Genomic DNA, 16,489 nt, shown 5'->3' on the forward strand with positions numbered 1-16,489 from the left:
TGCCCTGCCCCAGCGGAAGGTGTCCCTGCCTATGGAGCTGGATGGGCTTGAAGCTCCCTTCATCCCAACACGTTCCATGGTTCCATGACCCAGGCTTTCCCCACCACGTCCCCTCTACCTCTCGGTGCCCTTCCCCAGCCGCTGAGCATCCAAAGGCAGATTCCCCATGGATACCTATGTTCATGATGCTGTCCTTCTCGGGGCTGAAGAAGAGCCAGTCATAGAATAAGGCCAGTTTGGCATTGGAAGCAGCAACGTTGGACTGGAGCGGGGAGAAAGCACACATGGGATTGGTGAAGGCGCTGAGCTCCCAACCCGGATGCGCTCCTCCTGCCGGAGCCGGGATGCTCTTCCCATGAAACAGGGCAGAGCTTGTAGGGAGGAGCGGGGAATCCTTGAGCCAGAGCAGCTCCAGGCCTCTGCTCCATGGGGATGCAGCAGTGGCTGTGCATTATGGATCATGGATCGGGATGGGCTGGGATGGAGAGCGGGGAAGCCGCAAGGTCCCAAAACCCCCATTGGAACCCCTTAAGCATCGGCTGCACAAGCTGGAAGCGAGCTGCCCGTCGCAAAGGATCCGATGCGCAGCAGCACTTGGGCTGCTCTCCTGCATCCCAACCCTGCTCCCTGCACGGGAAGCCATTCCCATGGGGATCGGGATCCCCGGGCTCACCGTGCAGGTGGTGAGCAGCCAGCCGATGATGGCCCAGCGCGGGAGGATGTCGGAGCTCAGCACCTCGTTGGAGGGATGCACCACGCCGCAGATGTACCGGATGAGGTCGCAGCGCAGGGATTGGCTGTCCGGGGTGGACAGGTACTGCCTCTGGAACCAGTCCTGGTACCGCTTCTGCTGCCCAAACCGCACCTGGAGGCGAAGGGGAGGAGGCGAGGGGCTCACGGAGCATCCCTTCGCCATCCCTGAAGCTCCGCTCTGCCAACATCCCCTGGCAAAGCTGGATCCGGCCTCCCACGGGTGCCTCAGAGCCATCCCCGTCGCTGTCAGAAGCAGCAAAGCTCTGCTGCCCGGTGCCCACAGGGATGCTCCGGTGCTGGCGAGGGAATGGGAATGGGAATGGGATGGATGCTCCCCGTCCCTGCGCTGGAATTACCCGCGAGGTCATGAAGAGCAGCTTGGTTTCCATGTCGGGAGTGAGGCGACAAGCAAGGAACTTGCGGGATGTCCTGGACTGCAGGAGCTGGAGGACACCTGGGAAGAGAGAGGGGAGGCTCAGGCGTTGCAGGGCATCAGCGGGATCCAGGCTGGGATCTGCCACCCTCCGCATGGAGCTGAGCTCGGAGCAGTGAGCTTCGCTCCCTCAAGAGGGATCAGGATTCCGGCTGGAAAAGGGCTCCTTGGTGGAGGGAGATCACTGTAAGGATGCCAGGAAGGAGCTGGGACAAAAGGGAGAGAGGCTGCACAGCCAACAGGGATGGGATCTGCAGGAGGAATAGGGAATTCCAGACGCCAAGTGCCACGCTGTGACCAACAGGGAACGGTCCCCATCTCCCGGGCAGAAAGCAGGGATGGCACAAGGGAATCCTGCATGGGAATGCAATTCCTCCCTGGGAAAAGGCACCGAGGATGAGGCACGAGGGAAAACGGGGTGGGGGGGTGGATGGGGAGAAGGGAGGGCTGCAAACTGCTTGGAAGGAGGCCTTGGCCGAGGGATGGAGGGGGACGGGAAAAGGGAATGGCTTTAAGCTGATAAAAGGGGGCTGAAGGTGCTCTTCCCTATGCGGGCGCTGGGACACTGGAATGGGTGCCGGGACACTGGAATGGGCGCTGGGACTGGAATGGGTGCTGGGACACTGGAATGGGAGCCGGGACACTGGAATGGGCGCTGGGACACTGGAATGGGAGCCGGGACACTGGAATGGGCGCTGTGACACTGGAATGGGTGCTGGGAAACTGAAATGGGCGCTGGGACACTGGAATGGGTGCCGGGACACTGGAATGGATGCCGGGACACTGGAATGGGCGCTGGGACACTGGAATGGGTGCTGGGAAACTGAAATGGGCGCTGGGACACTGGAATGGGTGCCGGGACACTGGAATGGATGCTGGGACACTGGAATGGGTGCTGGGACTGGAATGGGCACTGGGACACTGGAATGGGCGCCGGGACACTGGAATGGGTGCCGGGACACTGGAATGGGCGCCGGGACACTGGAATGGGTGCTGGGACTGGAATGGGCACTGGGACACTGGAATGGGCGCCGGGACACTGGAATGGGCGCTGGGACACTGGAATGGGCGCTGGGACACTGGAATGGGCGCCGGGACACTGGAATGGGCGCTGGGACACTGGAATGGGTGCCGGGACACTGGAATGGGCGCTGGGACACTGGAATGGGTGCTGGGACACTGGAATCGGCACTGGGACTGGAATGGGCGCTGGGACACTGGAATGGGCGCCGGGACACTGGAATGGGTGCGGGACACTGGAATGGGTGCCGGGACACTGGAATGGGTGCCGGGACACTGGAATGGGTGCGGGACACTGGAATGGGTGCCGGGACACTGGAATGGGTGCCGGGACACTGGAATGGGCGCCGGGACACTGGAATGGGCGCCGGGACACTGGAATGGGCGCCGGGACACTGGAATGGGCGCTGGGACACTGGAATGGGTGCTGGGACACTGGAATGGGCGCTGGGACACTGGAATGGGACACTGGAATGGGTGCCGGGACACTGGAATGGGCGCCGGGACACTGGAATGGGTGCTGGGACACTGGAATGGGTGCGGGACACTGGAATGGGCGCTGGGACACTGGAATGGGTGCGGGACACTGGAATGGGCGCTGGGACACTGGAATGGGTGCGGGACACTGGAATGGGCGCTGGGACTGGAATGGGCGCCGGGACACTGGAATGGGTGCCGGGACACTGGAATGGGTGCCGGGACACTGGAATGGGTGCCGGGACACTGGAATGGGTGCGGGACACTGGAATGGGCGCTGGGCTGGAGCCGCCGGCCTCACCTGTGAACTGGGCGCTGAGGACCTGCGGGTTGTGGATGATGTCCTTCCAGAGCAGCTCGAACTCCGGGATGCGGGCCACGTTCTGCAGCAGCCGCACCAGGTCCCGGCCGATCATGAAGCAATCCATGAACTGGGACAAAAAGGGATGGAAAAGCCTCAGGGACCGCTGGGCTGCGGAGGGGAAGGCATCCGCATCCCTGCTCCCCTTTGGAAGCAGTGGGATGGGAATCCTGGGGGGGGGGGGGGGGGGGGCACAGGGAAAGGGCAGCAGCGATTTCAAGCTGTTCCCTCTCTTGCAAAGCCACCAAGGAGCTTGGGAATGTGCCATTCCCATGCCAAGGCTTGGTGCTTCCTGCCTGGCAAGGGGAAAGGGAGAGCAGGCAGCACGTGGGGCGATGGGGATGGAGCTGCAGCGCCCATAGGGCAGGATGCGGGCAGCCACACGCGGAGCTTTCCCCGCATGGGAAGGATGATGCAGAGGGAAGATCAAGCCTCCCCTTTCCAGCCTGGAATGTGATGGGAAGGGGGAGCGACGGGTTCCGAAGGTGGCAATAACCACACTTCCAGCTCCATAAGGAACAAGGGGCAACGGTACCGCTATGGAGGCAGCATCCTCATCCCTGGGGCTCACCCGTTCCCGGAGCAGGGAGATGCAGAATTCCACCTCCTTCTGGCGCAGGCCCTGGAGCTGGGCCGTGCCGTGGTGGTCCACGATGAGCCGCAGGTAGGTGTACACGGCCATGGCGATGAGGAGGCTGCTCTTCAGCACCCACTCTCTGCAAAGGGAGCCGCGCAGCCCAACCGTCACCTGCAGCCTCCTCCAGGAGGGATCCGCGGCCCCGAGGGGTTTAAACACGGAGCAAAGCGAGGAGCGAGGGCAGGGAGCATCCCCTGCTCCCTATGGATGCCGGCTTCTTGCCCCCTCAGCATCCTCAGAGGGAAGAGCTCCGGAGCCCACCTCAAGCTCCCCTCTTCCCCTTGGCCATGCAGTGGTGGAGAGGAGCCGGGATGCTCACATCCATCAGGATGCTGAGGAACACCCCGGCTCCTTTTCCACCAGAGAACCGTTCCAGCTGCTTCCCTAAGCCAGGAGCGCTCCGTGGGGTTGGGGTGACCCGAGTGACCGGGGCTGTGCTGAACCTCAGGCCGTTGGCCCATGGATCCATCCAGGATGGATCCGAAGGGGCCTTAAAGGTCATGGAAAGCCCTTTGGAATCTTCCTATTGCTCCAGCAGATCAACTCCTGCCCAACGTGGGGTTGTCCGAATGCGGATCCCCTCCATCCCTTTATCCAGCTCTCTGATACAAGGACCAGGCAGGATTGGGATGGAGCTGGACGGGCTTTAAGCTCCCTTCATCCCAACCCATTCCATGACACCAAATCCCTTTGGTTCTCCAGGAGCTGCTGCTCCCATCCCACTCCCTCAGAGCTGCCTGCTGCCGGGTGTGCCCCATTCCCAACCTCCCTTATCTGAGCTGCAGGAGAAACAGCCCTGCTCCAGAATTAGGAGCTCCCTTGTTTGTGCTGGATGCCGGGAACGGTGATGGATCAGCCCCAGGAGCTGTAAATCAAGCCCCACTGCGGGCAGCAGCTCCAAGCACCAACCCAGCAGCATCCGTGTTTGCTTCCCTGTTCATGATCCAGTGGGAATGGGCTGCGGGAGGAAGGAGGTGGGAATCGGGAAGGATGCTTGGGGAGGGGGGGGTCTGGGTCAGCGAGGAGCTGGGCATGGACTGAAGATGCTGTCAGAGAGGAGGGAGGAACCCACCACGCACAGGCATGGGATGCATTGGGGTGAGAGGCAGGGCAATGGGAACGCTGCCATCCGGGATGAGGAGGAGCATCCCAGGGAATGGGGCAGGAGGATGAGGGAGCAGCAGCAGCTCTGCTGGAGCCACCTTTAATGAAAGCCCTCAGCATCCCCCCCTGCGGCACCAGCTCCTCATAAGCCTGGCTCTAATTAAAGCCTGCCCTTAATGAAAACCCATAAATCTCAGCCAGGAGCTGCAGGGTCCCCCCACACCCCGGGCTCCCTTCCAACCCCCCCCCTAGTGCTGGCTGGGATGCTCCATTGGTCTTCCAGCAATGAGCTTTAACCCCCAGCATCTGCTCCGGTGCCAAGGCCCAGCTGGGATGCAGCAGGGATGCAGCAAGGATGCAGCAGGGATGCAGCTGGGATGCAGCTGGGATGCAACAGGGATGCAGCAAGGATGCAGCTGGGAGCCCAGCCCCACAGCCAGAGGTGGCCTCGGGACCCCATTGAGGATGCTCCTCGTGCTCCTCTGATCCAGCTGCTGGCACTTGTTGGGTTTGGGATGGGGATGGGGATGGGGATGGGGATGGGGATGGGGATGCGGATGGGGATGGGGAGCATTCCCAACGTGCTCCGAGGCTGCAGTGAGCAGGACCAGCACAGGGGAACAGCACGGCAGTAGCATGGAATGGGCTTCAAGAGCATGGAATGGGCTCAAATAGCATGGAATGGGCTCAGACAGCATGGAATGGGCTCAAACAGCATGGAATGGGCTTCAAGAGGATGGAATGGGCTCAGACAGCATGGAATGGGCTTCAAGAGGATGGAATGGGCTCAGACAGCATGGAATGAGCTTCAAGAGGATGGAATGGGCTCAAACAGCATGGAATGGGCTTCAAGAGCATGGAATGGGCTTCAAGAGGATGGAATGGGCTTCAAGAGGATGGAATGGGCTTCAATAGCATGGAATGGGCTCAGACAGCATGGAATGGGCTCAGACAGCATGGAATGGGCTCAAACAGCATGGAATGGGCTCAGACAGCATGGAATGGGCTTCAAGAGCATGGAATGGGCTCAGACAGCATGGAATGGGCTTCAAGAGCATGGAATGGGCTCAAACAGCATGGAATGGGCTTCAAGAGGATGGAATGGGCTCAAACAGCATGGAATGGGCTTCAAGAGGATGGAATGGGCTTCAAGAGGATGGAATGGGCTTCAATAGCATGGAATGGGCTTCAAGAGGATGGAATGGGCTCAAACAGCATGGAATGGGCTTCAAGAGGATGGAATGGGCTCAGACAGCATGGAATGGGCTTCAAGAGGATGGAATGGGCTCAGACAGCATGGAATGGGCTTCAAGAGGATGGAATGGGCTCAGACAGCAGGGGAAGAGTTGAGCTTAGCGCCAAGGCAGGGGGGAGATGGTGAAGAGCCAAGCCCAGGAGGCCCCCAGGGCTCATAGGACAGTGCTGATCCCAGGACAATGCTGATCCCATAGGACAATGCTGATCCCATAGGACAATGCTGATCCCATAGAACAATGGACATAGGACAGTGCTGATCCCATAGGACAGTGCTGATCCCATAGGACAGTGCTGATCCCATAGGACAATGCTGATCCCATAGGACAGTGCTGATCCCATAGGACAATGCTTCCCAGCTGGCCTGGCCGCTTTTAGCCCTGCTGGAGCAGGAGCTCTTTAAACACAGGAAGCTTTTAGGGCAATTAAATCCTCCAAAAGGAACTTCCCCCCCCTTTGGAGCTCAGGAAGGGAATATTCCTGGACTGCTGCTCCCAGTGTGCACTGGGCACCCACTGGGTGCTGTGTGTTAGGGGCACGGGAGGGACATGCAGCAGAGCCCCCCCAGATCCATAGGGAGAGGCTTCAGGATGCTCCCCCACACCTCACCTGCAGCAAGAGGGGTGGAACCGGGGATCCTAAAGGTCTCGTCCAAGCTGGTTGATGCCCCCCAAGGGACAGCACCCCAAGGAGGCCGAGGTGCAGGGAACCCCATCAGCACCCCATTGAGGACAAGCACCCCCTTAAGAGGGATTGGGAGGTCTCCCCCTCCATGCCAGGCTCTTCCCAATGGATCCCAGCATCCCTACCTCTGCTCGGTGAGGATCTCCAGCACGTTCTCAGCCAGCCAGATGTTCTTGGCTGTCACATCCCCACCTGGAAGCACAAGCACAAGAGGAGGGGGAAAGCCATTGGGAACCCAGTGGGGATCCACTGCCAGGCTCCTGGACCACCTCCATCCCTGCATCCCCTGCCTGCAACGCGCTCCGGGTGTTGGGGGATCCACGGGGGGAGGTGGATGCATGGAATAGCATGGAATGGGGTTTGTGGTGGGGGAGGTGGATGCATGGAATAGCATGGAATGGGGTTTGTGGTGGGGTTTGGGGAGGGGGGGATGCATGGAATAGCATGGAATGGGGATGCATGGAATAGCATGGAATGGGGTTTGTGATGGTGGATGCATGGAATAGCATGGAATGGGGTTTGTGGTGGGGGAGGTGGATGCACGGAATAGCATGGAATGGGGTTTGTGTTGGGGGATTGATGGGGGAGTTGGATGCATGGAATGGGGTTTGTGTTGGGGGATTGATGGGGGGATTTGGATGCATGGAATGGGGTTTGTGTTGGGGGGGCCTTAAAGCACCAGGACCGTGATGCTGGGGACCCGCTGGGGAGCAAAGGAGCTGGGATCCAGGAGCTGGATAAAGGCTCCTTCATGGAGCAGGGCTGGGGATGGAGGGAGCTTCACGCTCCAGGGGCAGGGCAGTGCCTGCAGCGGCCGCCCCGCATGGGGAGGGCGCAGCCGGGGGATGCTGCTTGGCTCCCGCTCCCCTCTTCCTGCCCTTTCCAGGCACACCCAAGGCAAGGCCAAGGTCAGGCGGGCCCCCGGCTCCCTCCTCCGTGGGGCAGGGAACACGGAAGAGGCCCCGTTCCTGTGGGGCAGGAAAGGCGCTCGCACGCGCGCGGCTCCGGCTGTCCCAGAGCCGGGGTTAAGGAGGATCCCGGCGCTGGGAGCCGGCAGCAACGGGAGCCACGGTGCTTCCTGTGCCTGCTCCTGCCTGTCCCTGCCTGCTCCTGCCTGCTCCTGCCTGTCCCTGCCTGCTCCTGCCTGCTCCTGCCTGTCCCTGCCTGCTCCTGCCTGCTCCTGCCTGTCCCTGCCTGCTCCTGCCTGTCCCTGCCTGCTCCTGCCTGTCCCTGCCTGTCCCTGCCTGCTCCTGCCTGTCCCTGCCTGCTCCTGCCTGTCCCTGCCTGCTCCTGCCTGCTCCTGCCTGTCCTTGCCTGCTCCTGCCTGTCCCTGCCTGTCCCTGCCTGCTCCTGCCTGTCCCTGCCTGCTCCTGCCTGCTCCTGCCTGTCCCTGCCTGCTCCTGCCTGTCCCTGCCTGTTCCTGCCTGTCCCTGCCTGTCCCTGCCTGCTCCTGCCTGCTCCTGCCTGTCCCTGCCTGCTCCTGCCTGCCCCTGCCTGGGTCTGAGCCTTCGGAGGGGCTGCGGGGAGCAGCAGGTTTGGGCTCTGCAGCCAGGCTGGGGCAGGATTGGGGCCTGCTCCTCTGGACCCCGCTGCGGAGCAGCAGAGCTCGGGCTTTGCCGCAGCACAAAGCAGCCCCGGGGCAGCACTGAGAGTGACTGCGCTGCTGGGGAGGAGCAGGAGGATGCAGGCACGGGGGGGCAGGAGGATGCAGGCACAGCGAGGTGGGATACAGGCACCGTGGGGCAGGATGCAGGCACAGTGTGGTGGGATGCAGGCACAGTGGGGCAGGATGCTGCAGGCACAGCAAGGCGGGATGCAGGCACAGCGGGGCAGGAGGCTGCAGGCACAGCGAGGCGGGATGCAGGCACAGTGGGGCAGAATGCAGGCACAGTGGGGCAGGATGCTGCAGGCACAGTGGGGTAGGATGCTGCAGGCACAGCAAGGCGGGATGCAGGCACAGCGGGGCAGGAGGCTGCAGGCACAGCGGGGCGGGATGCAGGCACAGCGAGGCAGGATGCAGGCACAGCGAGGCGGGATGCAGGCACAGCGCGGCGGGATGCAGGCACAGCAAGGCGGGATGCAGGCACAGCGAGGCGGGATGCAGGCACAGCGAGGCGGGATGCAGGCACAGCAAGGCGGGATGCAGGCACAGCGCGGCGGGATGCAGGCACAGCAAGGCGGGATGCAGGCACAGCGAGGCAGGATGCAGGCACAGCGCGGTGGGATGCATGCACAGCAAGGCGGGATGCTGAAGGCACAGTGGGGCAGGATGCAGGCACAGCACGGTGGGATGCAGGCACAGCGCGGTGGGATGCAGGCACAGCGCGGTGGGATGCAGGCACAGCGCGGCGGGATGCAGGCACAGCGCGGCGGGATGCAGGCACAGCAAGGCAGGATGCTGCAGGCACAGTGGGGTGGGATGCAGGCCCAGTGGGGCAGGACGCTGGGCCTCGACTCACCTGCAATCTGCTTCATGAAGGTCATGCAGACGCTATCAGCACCCAGCACCCCGTTCTTCACCAGCTCCCGCAGCAGCCACACGAGCTGGGCACAGGAAGAAATCACTGCAGCCCCCCCCCCCAGCATCCCAAGCTCCCTCTGCTCGTGGTACCCTGGGGTAGATGGTGTGGAAGGCCCCTCCTCACCTGGGTGCGGCACGTGTCCTGCAGCTTCAAGTACTTACTCCATCAGGATGTGGTTGATCTTGTTGAGGACGATGTTCTGTCCCTCCAACTCACCAGGGCCAGGGTCCGGTAGCACTGCAGGGAGAGATGCAGGGCATGGTTATGGGGGAAGAAAGCTCTTAATGGCATCGTGAACCTGAGCGGGTAACAGCAAGGAAATGATCCTCAGGAAAAGGGCACGGAGCATCCTTTGGGATGCTCTAAATGAATTCACTGGATGCAGCCCAGGAGCCAAAGGGCATGGACACAACCAGGAGGCACCGAAAGCGCTAAGGAGGATGGGCTCATTGACAGCCACGTCCAAGGACTTTGTCCTGAAAAGCCGGGACAACGGCGGGATGCTAATGGGTGTTAATGGGTGCCAGGAAACGCCATGGTATTCCCGAGCTCCCGAGGCCCCCAGGAGGTGCCTTCGATCCATTCCCTGCGCTCAGGCTTTCTCCATCCCTTTTCCATAGAGCACTGTGGAAAACCGGAGCGGCAGAGGGATCCATCCTCAGATCCCAAGCGGGGCCTGGAAGTGCTTCTGACATGCCAAATGGATGCCCATGAAGCAGAGCCAGAACACGCAGCATCTCCCCTCCTGGGTCACCCCACATCATTCCAATGGGGAAACACAGGGGTCAAGGCGGTCAGGACACAGCCAGATAGAGGGGGGGAAAAAGCTTTTAATCCCTTTGGAAAGGTCCCTGCCCTTGCCTAAGAGCTCATCCCAGTCTCCCCCCTGCAGGTTAAAGCCATTCCCCTTGTCCTGTCCCTAGAGCAGAGCTCATCCAAGCCCCCCAAGCACAAGCAGCCAGAGCAGAACAAGCCCCATCCCATCCCATCCCATCAGGGCAATGCCAAGACATCACCAACCCCTTCCTTGCTGGCATTCCTGCCGAGCAGGGAATCCACAGGGAATGGGGAAGCCCTTGAGGTCCCCAACAGCCACAGGGGTGGGGAGGGAACCCGGATGGCTTCCCTGCACCCCGGAGCCAGCATTCCCACTGCACCGAACAGGGAGGAAGGATGGATGCGCGCTTGGAATGAAGGGGGAAGAGGCACGGAGGGGAGGGAAGAGACCTCCTCCCAGCCTGGAGGTGCTGAGCAGGCAGTGGAGGAGGTGCTGAGCAGGGCGCTGGGTTCAGAGCCCTCTGATCCCGGGATAATTAAAGCAGGAAGAGGAGGGAGCTGGGCCACGTCACTTGGGAATGAAGGGGTCAGCGCCCTCCTTATGGCTGGACCAGGGCATCCCAGCGCATCCCAGCGCATCCCTGCTGCCTGCAGGGTCAATGCAACACGAGGGAGGAGGCAAGGGGGGGCTTCAGCCCCCGGGAAGGATCATGGAATGGGATGGGATGCAGGAAGCTTAAAGCTCATCCAGTTCCACGGGCAGGGACAGCTCCAACCCGGCCGTGAGCACTGCCAGGGATGGGGCAGCCCCAGCTCCTCCCTTCATCCCCTCCCAGGTCCTCAGCACCCTCACTTCTTCCCCATCTCCAGCCCAAATCCCCCCCTTTAAACCAATGGGAAAAGAGGAAACCAGAGGAGTTAGGGACCGGAATCCAATCACAACAGGGATTAAATCAAGGCAGAGCCTTGCCTGAGTCGCCTCCGGCCAGCGCAGCACCGGGATTTATGGAGCATCCCTCCCAGCACGCCCTGAGGTCCCCTTCAGCCCCTTCCCATCCCCTGCACCCCAAGAAGGAGCCCGGGGAGGGCTCATTCCAAGGCTTTTCCTTGGAGCTGCTCCAAACCCGCATCCCAGAGCTTTCCCATACAAAACGTTCCTCTTCCCATTGGTGAGCGGCTGCAATGCCAGCAATCACCCTGGACCCATTACAAAGGGATTTCGGGATTCGCTCTGGAATCACCAGAGGGGGGGCTGCTGGAAAGCAGTTTTTCCTCTAGGAATTGCACACGTGCCTCAAGGGGGGATTCCTAGAGCTTCCAGCATCAAAGCCATGCACAGCCAAGGCAGAGCCATGGAATCCCAGGCTGGGATGGGCTGGAAAGGACCTTAAGGTCTAGATCCAGGCAGGAATTATTTCCAGGATGCTCCCTTTAGGACCAGTGCCTGCCTCCCCTAGGGAAACCCAATTCATTCCCAGGCTGGGCAAGCACCCAACCAAGCCCCTTCCCTTGGTGGCAGCATCCCTGAGCGTCAGCCCCTGGACCACACGGATGCAGCAAAGCCGGGATGCTCTGCTCGGCACCGGGATTCCAGCCAGGAGGAAGCCCCAGCACTGCCCCATTCCATTCCCAATGGAACAGTGGCTCTTACCTTCTGGGCCTGAGCGGGCTCCGTGAGGACCAGGGTGAAGAGCCCCAGGCAGATCTCCTCGTGCTGGGGGCTTCCTTTGCATATCTAAGGGAGAGGAAGGCAGAGCCAGCAGTGAGATGGGGCAAGAGAAGCAGGAAACCCCACATGGAGCATCCAGGAAGGAATCCGAACCGGGAATACCCAAACCATAAAGGGCCTCCCTGGAGGAAAGGGGATGCCCTTGGCGCTGAGAGCTTTGAGTGGCTTCAGGGTATCCCAGGAGGAGCACATCATGGAATGGGTTGGGATGAAGGGAGCTTAAAGCCCATCCAGCCCAACGGGCAGGGACAGCTGCCCTAGAGCAGGATGCTCCTTGAGCACTGCAAGATGGGGCAGCCACGGCTTCATAGGGCACCAGTTGGACCCAAGGGATGGGACCTGGCTGCTCTCTTCCAAGCGGGAATGCATTCCAGGAGCCCTGAATCCCACCCTTGCGATGCCAAGCGCTGCCCAGGAAGGGAAGGGGCCTCTGGAGCACGGCCCAAGGTGTCTGAGGGGGGGGTTAGAAACGCACCAGGCATAGCTGAGAGCCCAGTAGCAACGCACGCAGCCTTATAGGGTAACATCTGCAGCTCCATCCCCTGGCTAGCGTGAACGGGCCCTTTCCAAAGGGCTGGAATCTGGTTGCTGCGAGGCCAGGCAAGACCCGAGGAATTCCATGTGTGAGTGTTCCCACACTGGGGAAAAGGGGCAGGATCCACCTGAGCCCCGCAATGAACCGCAGTGAGTGGAGGGAGCAATCGGCTTCCAAAGGGATTGAAGCCACCAAGTGTGGAATTCCAAAGTGGGAAGCTTGAAAACCCCCCTCCCTTCCATGAGTCCCTTGATCCAGGCAGGATCCATCCCACCCCAAAGGACACGAGGACTTACGTGAGCGTTGAGAGCATCGTTGGCTTCCCGCTCCGAGAGCCCATTGGTGAGCGCCGTGACGATGCTCACGCATCTCTCCAGCCTCTGGAAGCAAGAGGCATCCATTGGGATGCTGCCAGAACAGAGCAGGGCTCCAAACCCCCCCCAACCCCATCATGGACATGGATATCAGCTTGATCCCAAACCATCATCCATGTGGGAGCAGCCCTGGAAACGTCCCGGTCCCATCCCATCTGAGCAGCTTCTGGTGGAGCACAGCAGGAGATGCTGGCACGGAGCATCCGGAGAGATGGAGATGGGAAGAGCCAGGAAGTCAGGAGCACAGGCATGGAAGAAGCAAACCATGGGATCATGGGATGGGTTGGGATGAAGGCAGCTTAAAGCTCATCCAGGTCCAACCCATTAAAGCCGGTGAGGAACGGGCTGTATCCCGGGGGTTTTATGCAGGAGCAACGGGGCAAAGCCCAGGAAGATCCCAGCTCCAAAGCACAGGAATGATGCGGAAAGGGAGGATAAGATCCAGGAGCTGGAAAAGCAGAGGGAGAACCCCCAGCCAAAGGGAAGGAATCAGCCGGAAGCAGCTTTTCCCAACTGGAATTCGGTCTCTGGTGCTGGTTCCCAGCAGTGGAAGAGATGGAGATGGGTAAGGACCAGCTCATCCCTGGGAAGTCTCCCTCGCCTCCATCCGCACACATCCATCCCCGCGCCCGATCGGAGCCGCCCTGCTGGCTCCTTCCCAACCCAGATCCAGCGGGAGCATCCCAGGACACCCGGAGCATGGAGCTGCTTTTCCAGCCCAATGGGAAGCTCCCAGCCGGAGCTGGGAATGTTCTGGGCAGGCCTGGCTGGGAGCCAGCACACACGGGGAGCAGGGACTGCGTGGAAGGCACATAAATACACTCCAATGGCAGCTTCCAGAGCTTGGGATGGCGTTATTCCCATCGGGATGGTGGTATTCCCATCGGGATGGTGGTACTCCCATCGGGATGGCGTTATTCCCATCAGGATGGCGGTACTCCCATCGGGATGGCGTTATTCCCATCAGGATGGCGGTACTCCCGTTGGGATGGCGGTACTCCCATCGGGATGGTGGTACTCCCATTGGGATGGCGTTATCCCCATCGGGATGGCGGTACTCCCATTGGAATGGTGTTATTCCCATCGGGATGGTGGTACTCCCATCGGGATGGCGTTACTCCCATCGGGATGGCATTATTCCCATCGGGATGGCGTTATTCCCATTGGGATGGCGTTATTCCCATCGGGATGGAGTCATTTCCATCAGGATGGAGTTCTTCCCACAGGGACGGTGTTATTCCCATCAGGACGGTGGTATTCCCATTGGGATGGTGTTATTCCAACTGGCACGGCGTTATTCCCATCGGGATGGTGTTCTTCTCTTCAGGATGGTGTTATTCCCACCAGGACAGTGGTATTCCCGTCGGGATGATGTTATTCCAACTGGGACAGCGTTATTCCCATCGGGATGGCGGTATTCCCACCGGGACGGCAGTATTCCCATTGAGATGGTGGTATTCCAATCGGGATGGCGTTATTCCCATCGGGACGGCATTATTCCCACCAGGATGGCGTTACTCCCACCAGGATGGCGTTACTCCCATTGGGATGGTGTTATTCCCATCAGGATGGGGTTACTCCCACCAGGATGGCGTTACTCCCATTGGGATGGTGTTATTCCCATCAGGATGGTGTTATTCCCATCAGGATGGGGTTACTCCCATCAGGACGGCGTTATTCCCACCAGGATGGTGTTACTCCCATCGGGATGGTGTTATTCCCATCAGGACGGCGGTATTCCCACCAAGATGGTGTTATTCCCATCGGGATGCCGTTATTCCCATCACCACCCCGTTTGCCTCCTGCAGCTCAAAGCCAATGGGATGCTCTCCCTCCTCTGGACCACTTTGGGAGCCTCAACTCCATTCATTTCCACCACTCAACAACCAGCCCTTGTCCTGGGGACAAGCAGCAGCATTCCTGAACCTGGGATCCCGTGGGATCCGTGCCAGCCTGTGTCAGAGCAACGCGGTCCCGATGCTCCTTGCGTAGGAGCAGACCCTTTCCCAACGGGAATCATGGAATGGGATGGAGCGCAGGGATGGGGCACGGACATCTCCCATTGGCTGCATGGAGCATCCAAACCTCCTCCATTGAACCCATCCCGGTGCCCAGCACCCTCACAGGGAAGCGCTGCCTCGGCGCTGCCGCCTCCATTCCCAGTGCCCTATCCCTGCATCCCTGCATCCCTGCACACCTGTACCCCTGCATCCCTGTATCCTTGCATCCCTGTATACCAGTATACCTGTACCCCTGTAAACCTGCATCCCTGTACCCCTGTAAACCTGCATCCCTGTATTCCTGAATACCTGTACCCCTGTATCCCTGCATCCCTGTATACCTGTGTCCCTTCATCCCTGCATCCCTGTACACCTGCATCCCTGCATCCCTCCATCCCTGTATTCCTGTACCCCTGCATCCCTGTATTAATGTACCCCTGCATCCCTGTAAACCTGCATCCCTGTATTAATGTACCCCTGTATCCCTGTACCCCTGCATCCCCGTACCCCTGTATCCCTGCACCCCTGTATCCCTGCATCCCTGTACCCCTGCATCCCTGTACCCCTGGATCCCTGTACCCCTGGATCCCTGCACCCCTGTATCCCTGCATCCCTGTACCCCTGGATCCCTGTACCTCTGGATCCCTGTATCCCTGCATCCCTGCACACCTGTATACCTGTATCGCTGCATCCCTGTACCCCTGCATCCCAGTACCCCTGTATCCCTGCATCCCTGTACCCCTGGATCCCTGTACCTCTGGATCCCTGTATCCCTGCATCCCTGCACACCTGTATACCTGTATCGCTGCATCCCTGTACCCCTGCATCCCAGTACCCCTGCATCCCTGTACCCCTGCATCCCTGTACCCCTCCATCCATATATACCTGCATCCCTGCACCCCTGTATCCCTGTACCCCTTCACCCCTGTACCCCCCCCCCAACCCCCCTCCCCCCCCACCTACCTCCTCCAGCTCATCCTTGGCATCCAGGAGGGTGGAAACCAGCAACTTCCCCCCCGCTCCCCCCTTCCCCTTCCCCATCTCCATGGCTGGGGGCTGGGGGGGGGGGGCAAGGGCGCAGCGACCCCCCCCCGAGCGAGCCCCCCCCACCCCGCTCTTCCTCACCTGAGGAGGAGGAGGAGGAGGAGGGAGGGGGGCTCCTTATGGGCAATGCCCCCCCCTCTGCCTGCTCCCCGGGGGGGGGGTATGGGGCTGTGCTATGGGGCTGCCCTATGGGGGGGGATAGGGGATAGAGGGGGTATGGGGGGGATAGGGGATATAGGGGGGAATATAGGGGGGAAATAGGGGGTATGGGGGGTATAGGGGATATAGGGGATATAGGGGGGATATAGGGGGGATATAGGGGGGATATAGGGGGGATATAGGGGGGGATATAGGGGGGATATAGGGGGGATATAGGGGGGATATAGGGGGGATATAGGGGGGGAAGAGCGGCGAGGCCGGAAGAGCCCGCCCCCTCCCTGCCCGCTGGCCAATGGGAGCGGGGATAGGGCTGGGAGTGAGGGGTGAGTGGCTGAGGGGAGAGGGGCGGGGATTAGAGGGGGGTGTAGCCAATGGGGTGGGAGGGGAGGGGCTTGTGGGGGTGGATGCTCCGCCCCTTCTGCGGGAAGGGGGAGGTGGGAGGCAACCGACGGGAGCCACGCGGTGTGGGGCGCAGGGATGGGACCCGATGTGGGGCTCGGAGATGTGGGGCTCAGGAACGGACCCCCGATGTGGGGCTCGGGGATGTGGGGCGCAGGAAGGGACCCCCGATGTGGGGCTCGGGGATGTGGGGCGGGGGCTCCGGGGATGTGGGCGCAGGAAGGGAC

General features: G+C 60.8%; 1 pseudogene; it reads right to left on the reverse strand.

The window, feature by feature from the left end:
• Positions 1-174: 174 nt before the first annotated feature.
• Positions 175-15,709, reverse strand: LOC130603567 (integrator complex subunit 3-like; annotated as a pseudogene).
• Between the last annotated feature and the right edge of the window lie 780 nt (positions 15,710-16,489).

Source organism: Pezoporus wallicus, unplaced genomic scaffold (genome assembly GCF_028554395.1).
Source record: "Pezoporus wallicus isolate ANWC-B61680 ecotype Strahan unplaced genomic scaffold, APGP_CSIRO_Pwel_v1 contig_10409, whole genome shotgun sequence".
In the NCBI taxonomy this organism is placed as follows: Eukaryota; Metazoa; Chordata; class Aves; order Psittaciformes; family Psittacidae; genus Pezoporus; species Pezoporus wallicus.